Below are 10,046 nucleotides of genomic sequence, written 5' to 3' on the forward strand. Positions count from 1 at the left end.
TTTCCCCATCTAAGTTGCTTGTCTGGTCTTTCAGGTGTTTGCACTGTGACTGGGCTGAAATGGTGATGATGATGATGATGATGATGATGATGATGATGATGATGACGATGATGATGATTATGATGATGATGATGACGTGGAACCCCTACAATGAGCCTCATGTTTTGTGCCTAATTCTTATGAGACCTCTACTAGGTTGGTCATATTACTCTTTATTCCACAGGTCTGAGGGAACTCTTAGGCCCAAAATAGAAATGTTTTGGCCAAGGCCCTGCAAGGTGGGTAAGTGCCAGAAGTGAGATTCAAACTCAGATTGGTCTGCTTTTTTTTTTTTTTAAATTTATTTATTTATTTATTTATTTATTAAATTTTATTTTGTTGATATACATTGTGGCTGATTATTGCTCCCCATCACCAAAACCTCCCTCCCTTCTCCCTCCCCCCCTCCCCCCCAACAATGTCTTTTCTGTTTGCTTGTCGTATCAACTTCAAGTAATTATGGTTGTTATATCTTCTTCCCCCCACCGTTTGTGTGTGTGTGTGTGTGTGTGTGTGTGTGTGAATTTATATATTAATTTTTAGCTCCCACCAATAAGTGAGAACATGTGGTATTTCTCTTTCTGTGCCTGACTCATTTCACTTAATATAATTCTCTCAAGGTCCATCCATGTTGTTGCAAATGGCAGTATTTCATTCGTTTTTATAGCTGAGTAGTATTCCATTGTGTAGATGTACCACATTTTCCGTATCCACTCCTCTGATGATGGACATTTGGGCTGGTTCCAACTCTTGGCTATTGTAAAGAGTGCTGCGATGAACATTGGGGAACAGGTATACCTTCGACTTGATGATTTCCATTCTTCTGGGTATATTCCCAACAGTGGGATAGCTGGGTCGTATGGTAGATCTATCTGCAATTGTTTGAGGAACCTCCATACCATTTTCCATAGAGGCTGCACCATTTTGCAGTCCCATCAACAATGTATGACAGTTCCTTTTTCTCCGCAAAGATTGGTCTGCTTTTAAGCCTCACTTTCTACCTAACCCCAGTCTTGTTCTTCCCTTCTTCCATAGAGACATAGAACATTGATGATAATTTTCAGAGGCCTGACTGTTTGGACAAGGACCCCATCTTAAGTGCTTCTGACTAGGAGTCTTGCACAAACCTAGGATCCCAGGATGTCATTATCTGCCTCATGACTGTTTCTGTGAAAGCTGGTCTGGGGCAGCCCCATATTTCACTGAGAAATTAAAGCTACCTTGGTGACTTGCTTGGTGAAGCCGCTTCCCCATTTTTACCAAAGAGAAACTTTTGTTTCCTGACTATAAACTGCATTTTTAGAAGGAGCAACCCAACCACCTTCTTCAATTGAACACTTGGTATGTATCAGGTGCTACAAATGGCATTTTATATTTATGGTATTCTTTAGTCCACATAATAACCCAGTTAATCTGAACAATTTTATAAATAAAGCAGAGTCTCTGAGAGGTTGAGAAAATTGCAAAAAGTCATACAGTTGCTAGACAATATGTCTCCAAGCAAACATTTTATAAGTGGTCAGTTAGTGCCTGGTCATCATTATTAAATAGAATAAAATATCCTGGGCTGGCCCCATGGCTCACTCGGGAGAGTGCGGCACTGGGAGTGCCGGGGCCACGGGTTCGGATTCTATGTAGGGATGGCTGGTGCGCTCCCTGGCTGAGCGTGGTGCGGACTGTACTGTGCCAAGGGTTGCAATCCCCTTGCCAGTCAAAAAAGAAAAAAAAAGTAGAATAAAATATCCTAAGTTTATTACTATTTTTTAAAATTTTAAAGTAGCATGTTTATTTTGAACTTTTGGTAAATTCAATAAAATTAAAGAAGAAAAAGGAAAGCTCTACCTTCCAGAGATATGGTACAATTTGGGGGTATTCTTCTCTAGTGTGTGTGTGTAGGTGTGTGTATGTGTAACATATAAAGTATATAAGTGTTTTAAAAATATTTAATAAATGAAACATTCTTAAATGTTGGCAGTGTTATATTAAGATTCTACTTAAAAGGAAACTAGTGAATCGTAGATGAATTCACCAACTCTTTACTGAATATTTACTGTGTGTGTGCTAAGCGCTGAAGTTTCAGAGATAAATACAACCCTCAGGGAACACAGAGGGGATGCATGTGTGTTTGCATGTGTGTGTTTGTGTGTGTGTGTGTGTGTGAAATAGACAAGTCAATGAAAAATTATAACACAGTGTGATAAATGTTTTGGTAATAGTAAGCCCTGGGAGTTTTGAAAACGACAGGAGGCACTGTTCACTTGGCCAGGGGAGTACATGCAGTTGATCTCTTCATTACCTGGAGCAGGTAACATGTGAGCTGAGTATTGCAGTAAGAGTGGAAGACACCTAGGTGAATTGGTCGGACGGAGAGGGCATCCCTGCGAGAAGGACAGCATCTACAAGCCTCTGAGGTCTAAGATAATTATTTCTGAATGCAGCATTCTGACCTCCATTTTGTCCAGGAGCAATCACGCACTAGATACATTTTTCTTTATGCCAATATAAACCACAAGTTATGGACCCATCAGCATAATGGCTTTGTCTTCTACCTGTCCCATTGAGTACTTAGAATTCAAGACTTGCTCTTCTGGGAGAAAGTTACAGAGCCTTTGCTGTATCCAGTGGGAAATATATTTTTTACCTATGGCAGAAAATCTGTTTAATCATTTGCACATAATAGACCATATGCTGGCGCAGGGCTGGGAGGTGACATGATAAAGGCAGAGGAAATCACTTGCCACAGGTTCGGGTGATGAATGTATCAAGCAGGTCTTCGCCTGGGGAAAGAATATAGATTCAAGTGTGCTCAGGTAAGATGAAATCTTCCCCCATCCTGAGTGCCACAGCAGTTATTACAGAGGTTGTGTAGGGCAGACACATCTTGTTTAATGAAACATTGAAAAGGGCAAAGTCCCTGCCCTAGTTTCCTCTAAAGATGAATAGAGAAAGAACCAAAGTTGTCTTTATCTGACCAGACCAGTTAAAAAAATCATGAAGCCATAAAAAAATCTCTTTGGTGCATAGAAATTTTCATGTATTCATTTAGATAGTAATACTCTTTTCTCACTTTTGCCCCTGCCTCAGTGTACACAGAACCTGGGAGGCTCCTAGTTAAAAATGAATGTGCAAAAGAGTAATTAATGACTATAGCAGCTAACCTTGCAGTGCAATTTACCCTGTGCCTTTGGATATGTATTGTTTCATTTTCTCAGCAACCCCATGGGGCAGAGTTACACAATTGAGAGGTTTGGAGAGGTTACAGAACTCCCCTAAGGACACAGCCAGTTAGTGGCAGAGCAGGGATTTAAACCCAGGTCTGTCTGACTTCAGACATCAAATACCTTTCTTTGTATCACTTGGTGTGCTAAACTATGTGGATCTAGGGTATAATTGCTGCTTTTCAATAATGTCAACGTTCATTTCTTAGGAAGAAGGGAAAAGTGATACTGGAAAGGAAATGGAAGTCTCTGCCACAGTCATCATTATCATGACCTCTAACCTTCAGTCTTCAAACTTCTCTATCTTCACTGGCTTCCTAGGTGTTCACATCCACTAGGTAGACAATCTGACTGACTCCCCCAATTCTCTCTCCTTTAAGAGATTCTCTCATAATCTTTCCACAGAACTTCAAGCTTGAATATTTGGTTATCTGCTTTACTTCTCCACCTAGATGCCCCATAGCAATCTCAAAGATGACATATCCAAAATTGAACGTGTTATTCTCACCTTTAAACTGCTTTTCCCCATTAACTTCCCCACGTCAGTAAATGACAATGACAACTGGAGAGCTCCCAAGCACTCAGGCCAAGAAAGAACCTTGTAGTTTTCTTTCTATCCTACTCAGAATAATCAGCTTTATTGAGGAAATGTGTCCAGAATCCAATCGCTTCTCACCCCCTCAACTGCTCTTTCCATTGTTTCATCTGTTGTTACCTCTCTCCCAGATTGTTGTGATGGCCCCTGACCAGTGTCCTTGATTCCAGCCTTGTCCACCTAGTTTGTCCTCTATTCAATAGCCAGAGTGATCCTTCCAGAATGCCGGGGATCACATCTTCCCTCTGTTCCAAGCCCTCCAACTGTTTCCTATCCATGTGATACCCAAGTCTTTGCTGTGAGCCGGCCATGTATGTCCCTCATCACCTGGCTTCGCTTCACCTCTCCAGCTTGTTCACCAAGTCCAGCCACTCTGGCCATCTTGCTGTTCTTCAAACACACCAGGCATGATTCTGTTTCAGGGGCTTGGAACTGTGTGTTCCTTTTCCTAAAGTGTTGTCACCCCAATGTCTTCATGCAGTTATTGCATCAATCTTACCTTTGAGAGACACCTTCTCTGTGTATCTCATAAAATTGCACCCTGCCCTTTCAATATGTTCTTATTTTTCTTTTCTGCTTAATTTTCTTCATAGCATTTTTTGGCCCCCGACATACTATTTATTTATTATTTGTCCTCCCTTACCTCCCAATAACATAAGCTTCATAAGAACAATGATCATGTCTGTTTTGTTTCCTGCTATATCTCTAGCTCCCAGAACAGTGCATGGAACAGGATAGATACCAGGAAATACTTGTTGAATGAATAAATGAATGATCATCTTGGCAATGGCATTATGAAAGCATGGGAGTTCAACTGCCCTAGAGAGAAGCAGGCTGTCAATCTATTCTAATACAGAATACTTCCTTGAGTCTTGGAGCTGTAGCTGTCAGCAAAACAGGGCAGCAAGGCCAGTCTGCTTCAATAGAGCTGTTGAGTTGAGTTTTTCCTCTGCATTTACCTTGACTGATGGTTTGGTTCAAGTTATGCTTTGTGGGAAATTCATTCCCTCCCGGAGTTGCTTTTGCCAACAGAGGAAAAACAATCATTTCTTCCTGGCATGATTTCCAACTCAATCTTCTCTGTCCTCAAGAACTCAATTGCAACCATACAACCATTCCAAATCTCATTCTGGTCAAATCAAATGCTGCACTTGTAATTTAACCACCCTCCCCTTATCATGTCCTTTCTCTTTATTTTCTCAGCTTCTCCATTATGGAAGATTGATTTGCTTTGCTTTCCAGTTAGAGCAATGACTCTAACTGTCCATGACTTTGGAATTCTGGTTATGGAACATTTTATTTCCTCATGGTGTATGTGTGTGTCTTAACTTCACATACATGCAATAACAATAACAGGGATTTTTGTTCTTAGATACAAAATATTTTTGGAATAAAAAATCATATGCAGTTGAAAATTTATAACTTATATTTTCATTTTGGTTTGGTTCTAATGGGTGATATGATTTTAACTACGACTGTTGCCTTTTCTGAGCCTTGTAATTAATGACTCATAAGAAAGCTTTCAGTAATTATATCACTTAATACTTTCAAAAAGCACCCTCTATAGACCAAAAAAAAAAAAAAAAAAGCTGTCATTCTTACTTTATAGGAAATTGTATAAAATTAGCAGAGTAAAATTTTGATTAAACCACACAGCAAACCACAAAGTTTAATTTCTATTTGCTACTCTCAGGGGAGGAATCAAATGACCTCCCCACCTCCAACAGAAATAATGCTTGCTTACTTATCTGAAAAAATATACCACATCTCCCATTCATAACAAAACTGCTATCAAAAATTCGCAGTTGTAGGGTCTACAGTTGGAAGAGACTGGCATTGGTTAGGATAAGATCAAATGGGATAGAGTCTAAACAATAGCTTAAACAAGACAGAAGTTTGTGTCTCTCTCACATATTGTTTCCAAGGTAAGCAAGAAACACGGACAACTTTGGCATTCCCTGCTTTCAGGAATGTGGACTCCTCCTCTTGTCCTGCTCCATCAACTAGGCTGTTTTCCTTGTCTGCATGATCCAGTGTTTGTTGCCACCACCTGTGCATTTCAGTTCTCAAGAAACAGCAAAAGGGCCAAGAAGAGCATGGGCTAAATCCTTTAAGATTATGACCTAAATTTGTGCTAATCACTTCTGCTCACATTCCATTTGGTAATTAGTTTCATATCTTAGTCACATGGTCATGGCTGTCTGCAAAGGATTTAGCCTTTATGCCTTATGCCTTCCTCAAATTAGAGATCTATTACAATGGAAAAAAAAAAATGGGAGAGTAGATACAGAGGGGCAGACAGCTAGCAGTTTCTGCTATAGGTATCAACACTCTAATTTTATAGATTCGTGAACTGAGGTCAGTAGAGGTAAAATATATCTCAGGCTTTTCACCCAATCATGGTGGAACTAAGCTGAAAGCCCATGCTGTGGTCTGATGGAAAAGGCATGGGGTTGGAATCAGACAAACCTGAGTTAGAATCTCTGTTTTGCCAATTTTTGATTGTGCAAATATTAAGAAAATTTATTAACATTTCTGAGCTCTGATTTTCTTATGTGTAAAATGGGATCATTTCTCTCCTGAAGGTTTTCTGGGATGATAAATGAGTTGAAGTTTGAAAGCACCTTTTAGAGGATCCACCATTTAATAAGGACAAAGTCATACTTTCTCTCCACTCTGATCTTTCAGTTATGATTTTACATTACATAATGTGGATATATTTAAACATACACAGGTACTATGGAAAAACATCTGGAGTATTTCTCATGGTCAATCCAAACCTCCTTTTAAATCTGTATTTCTGTACAATTTGAGCTAATATTCAATATGATTTCCAGGTACTTATGGGTACAAAAAAAGAGATTTCTTAGAAAAAGTTTCAATTATCTAGAAAAAATTAAGTTAACTAGAATCTTTCATGTCCTGAGAATTTCAGTTAATTAACTGAATATATAACATTATTTCAATAGCACATTATATCCTGTCCATGGGCTTAATATTAATGGTTTTTTTATTTTCACTTTTTTTCTTTCCTGTGATGTGTTCATCTCCAAATCCTAATTTCAACATCTGTGTTTTATTTTTCTTTTGATGATTTTAAAGTTTGAGTGAATTTTGTCTCCAAAGTTTGGAAAAAATTAGATTGGCTGTTTGAACAATTGGAGAGAGTGGAACAATGTTGTTCATATCTAATTAAGACTTTTTCTTGTGTTACTTACAAAAAATTCTTTCTAAATATTTTTAAGTGAAAATATCTAAAAGAACACACATACATTTGCTTAAGAGAAATCCCTCCAGTCTGGGAAGAAACACTCAAATCAAAACCATATGTGATATGTAAAGTAGTATTTGAATATTCATATTATGATGTGAAAATCAGATCCCCAGAACGGTAAGTCTCACCTTGTGAATTGAAATGAAGATAGACTATGAATGCCACTTCCCTGATGCACAGTACTGCAGTTCTATCCAGCATCTTTTTTTCCTAGATCATATCACTAGAGAACAATCGTGCTTGCGACCATGGCAAACATGCCCTCGTTCTAATTATATAAGGCACTTTGGAATGAAAACAAATTTTAGCTCAACATCTTTCTGAATGAATTTTAATTCTGGTAATGTGACACTATTATTCTGTCCATTCCTTTTGCTTAGCTTCTTTTTGCAATGTCAGTATTTCACGTTGTTTCTACATGTTCTTGAGTCCTGGCTGAACTAGCCCCTGAAATGTCTTGGGCAGGGGCCATGTTAATCTTCTCTGTATCATTCCAATTTTAGTATATGTGCTGCCGAAGCGAGCACATCCCTGAAATGTCTTGAATGTTTGTTTGCATCCTCCACATTCACGTTTCTTTTGTTTTAAGCTCCTGTTGTTATGCCATATACTTCTTTCTTTACTTTCATGCATCTTGTTAGTGTCCCTGTCAACAGATTTGTCTCAGAACAATCTAAATTACCTTCAATTTCTTTCAGTAGAGGGGAGAAAAAATTGGACCTCTTTACAGCAAGCGTTTTGCCTTACTTTATGAATGCATTTCACATCCTTATTTTGGCATACCTGGTCAGTCCATTTTAACATTATTCATCTCTACTTATGCTGTTAATGGATTTTCAATTGCAAATTACCTACAGAACATGCATGAGAATATTTTTTACAGCTGTATGAATTGATTCATATATCCATAATATTCAATCAGCCTTTGGCTTGTATCAACAAGTTTCCCCTTCAGAAGCAGCTTGCTAATAGGGAGCCCCAGCAGACTGGTGGTTAATTGTGATTCTCGAATATTCTCTGTGTAGTTAGAACTAAAGAATTCTTTAGTTGAGTAAGAAAATTAGAAGATGGAGAACTTAGGGATTTTAAGAGGTTGGTCTTAAGAGGGAAGCTTCATAAATAATTTAGTGCTCATAAGGTGAAAGAATGGATCCAGCAGACAAAATTAAGAGAATGTCAATGATCTTATTATTATTTGGTTAAAGACTAAGTGACAATTCCACAGAGAAACCAAGAGCATGTTCCTTTTCTCTAAACCAGTGCTACTCAAAGTATGTCTATGGAACATTGCGTAAACTCTTTGTTCACATGAGATGGGTACAGAAAATGAGCATGTTTACAAACTGTCATAGTGATGTCATGTTGCTATGACAACCAAGGGCATAACCAGTGGACTTGTCTTATTGAGTAGGATATACCCCAATGTGAATGTTGTTGAGCTCCTGTGGAGTTGTGTGTCTTGTCATGTTTGATAGGGCCACATATATATACAAGGTGTATTCAAAACAAACAAAAAATCAGTCCCACTTGCTCTAAACAAGTGGGAGAGTTACTGAGCAAACAAACAACCAAAAAGCTCTCAGAGGTAGAGAAGGGAAGAAAATGGAGGCCCTGGTCCAAGCAAGGACAAAGTTTATAGGTCTTACAAATCTAGACAGTGTAAGGCAAATCATGATGGTGGAGAGAAATGGGTTGGCATTGTGTAGGCATCCATGAGACCCTCATTCACTATGGTCCATCAGCCCCATTCAGTCAGAGAACAGTAGTTCTGGCTGCAGTTACCACATGTGACTACAACTGTACAGGCCTGAGCATGCATCTTATCATTTCTGGCTGTGGTGGATTGAATTATGTTCCCCTCAAACTCACTGAAGCTTGAATTGCGTCCCCCAAGTTTTATGTATTAGAAACTTATCCCCCACTGTGACTGTTAAGAGAGTGGGAAATTCTATTATGGTAATTGAAAAGTGGGGTCTTGAAGAGGTGAATGTATTGTAGGATTGTGCAGTAGTGAATGGATTAATAATGGTGGTTGGAGCATGGTTCTGAGGGTTTTAAAAAGAGAGTGAATGAAGAGGTTACTTGCTCTCTCTCTGCCATTTCACAATGTGATACCCTGTGTAGTGGAAGTCACCACCAAGACCCTCACCTGATGTGTTCCCTGGACTTTGGACATCCCAGCCTCAGAAACTGTAAGCAATAAATTTTGTTTTCTTTATAAATCACTCAGTTCAAAGTATTGTGTTATAGGCAATAGAAATGGACTAATACATAGACTGTCCTGGGGAGCGTACAGGCAGAGCTTCTTCATGCATCATGGAGGAAGTTTCACTTTCATGGGGCTACCTACATGTAGCCAGGCATTGGGGCAGCCTAGGCACATGCTAACTCATCAGTCCTTACAACACGGATTGCTAAAAGCCAAACAGTCTCATAATCAAAATATTGTATTTACAGCTAAATTCTAATCGCAGCTGAATTCTAATCTAAACATTAGTAAGTTTACTTTATATGGCTTAAACTTAATACCTATAGACTTCAGATAGGTTAGGATAGAGTCTGATAACTAAACAGCAAGTCTTGTACAATGTGGCATTGCTTGATTACATACAATTACAGTCGTGTGTCACTTAACAACAGGGATACATTCTGAGAAATGTGTTAGGCAATTTTGTTGTTGTGTGAACATCATAGAGTGTATTTACCCAAACCTAGATGGGATAGCCTACCACACGTTATAATCTTATGGGACCACTGTTGTATATGAGGTTCATTGTTGATGGAAACGTTATGTGGCATATGACTGTAATTACATTTGCTTTCTCTACCTTTGTAGAAACTTTCTAGGGCTCCTTCCTTTGGAAACTGCATTTTAAAGCTACTTGATTTTTGTGTTAGGAATACTGCATATATCCATAAA

The 10,046-nt window shown here is 38.7% G+C and overlaps 1 pseudogene; it reads right to left on the bottom strand.

Annotated features, from left to right (window-relative positions):
- Positions 1 to 7,582: 7,582 nt before the first annotated feature.
- LOC134365486 (U6 spliceosomal RNA) lies at positions 7,583 to 7,653 on the bottom strand (annotated as a pseudogene).
- Positions 7,654 to 10,046: the final 2,393 nt, after the last annotated feature.

This window comes from Cynocephalus volans, chromosome 1, assembly GCF_027409185.1.
Source record: "Cynocephalus volans isolate mCynVol1 chromosome 1, mCynVol1.pri, whole genome shotgun sequence".
NCBI classification, from domain to species: Eukaryota; Metazoa; Chordata; class Mammalia; order Dermoptera; family Cynocephalidae; genus Cynocephalus; species Cynocephalus volans.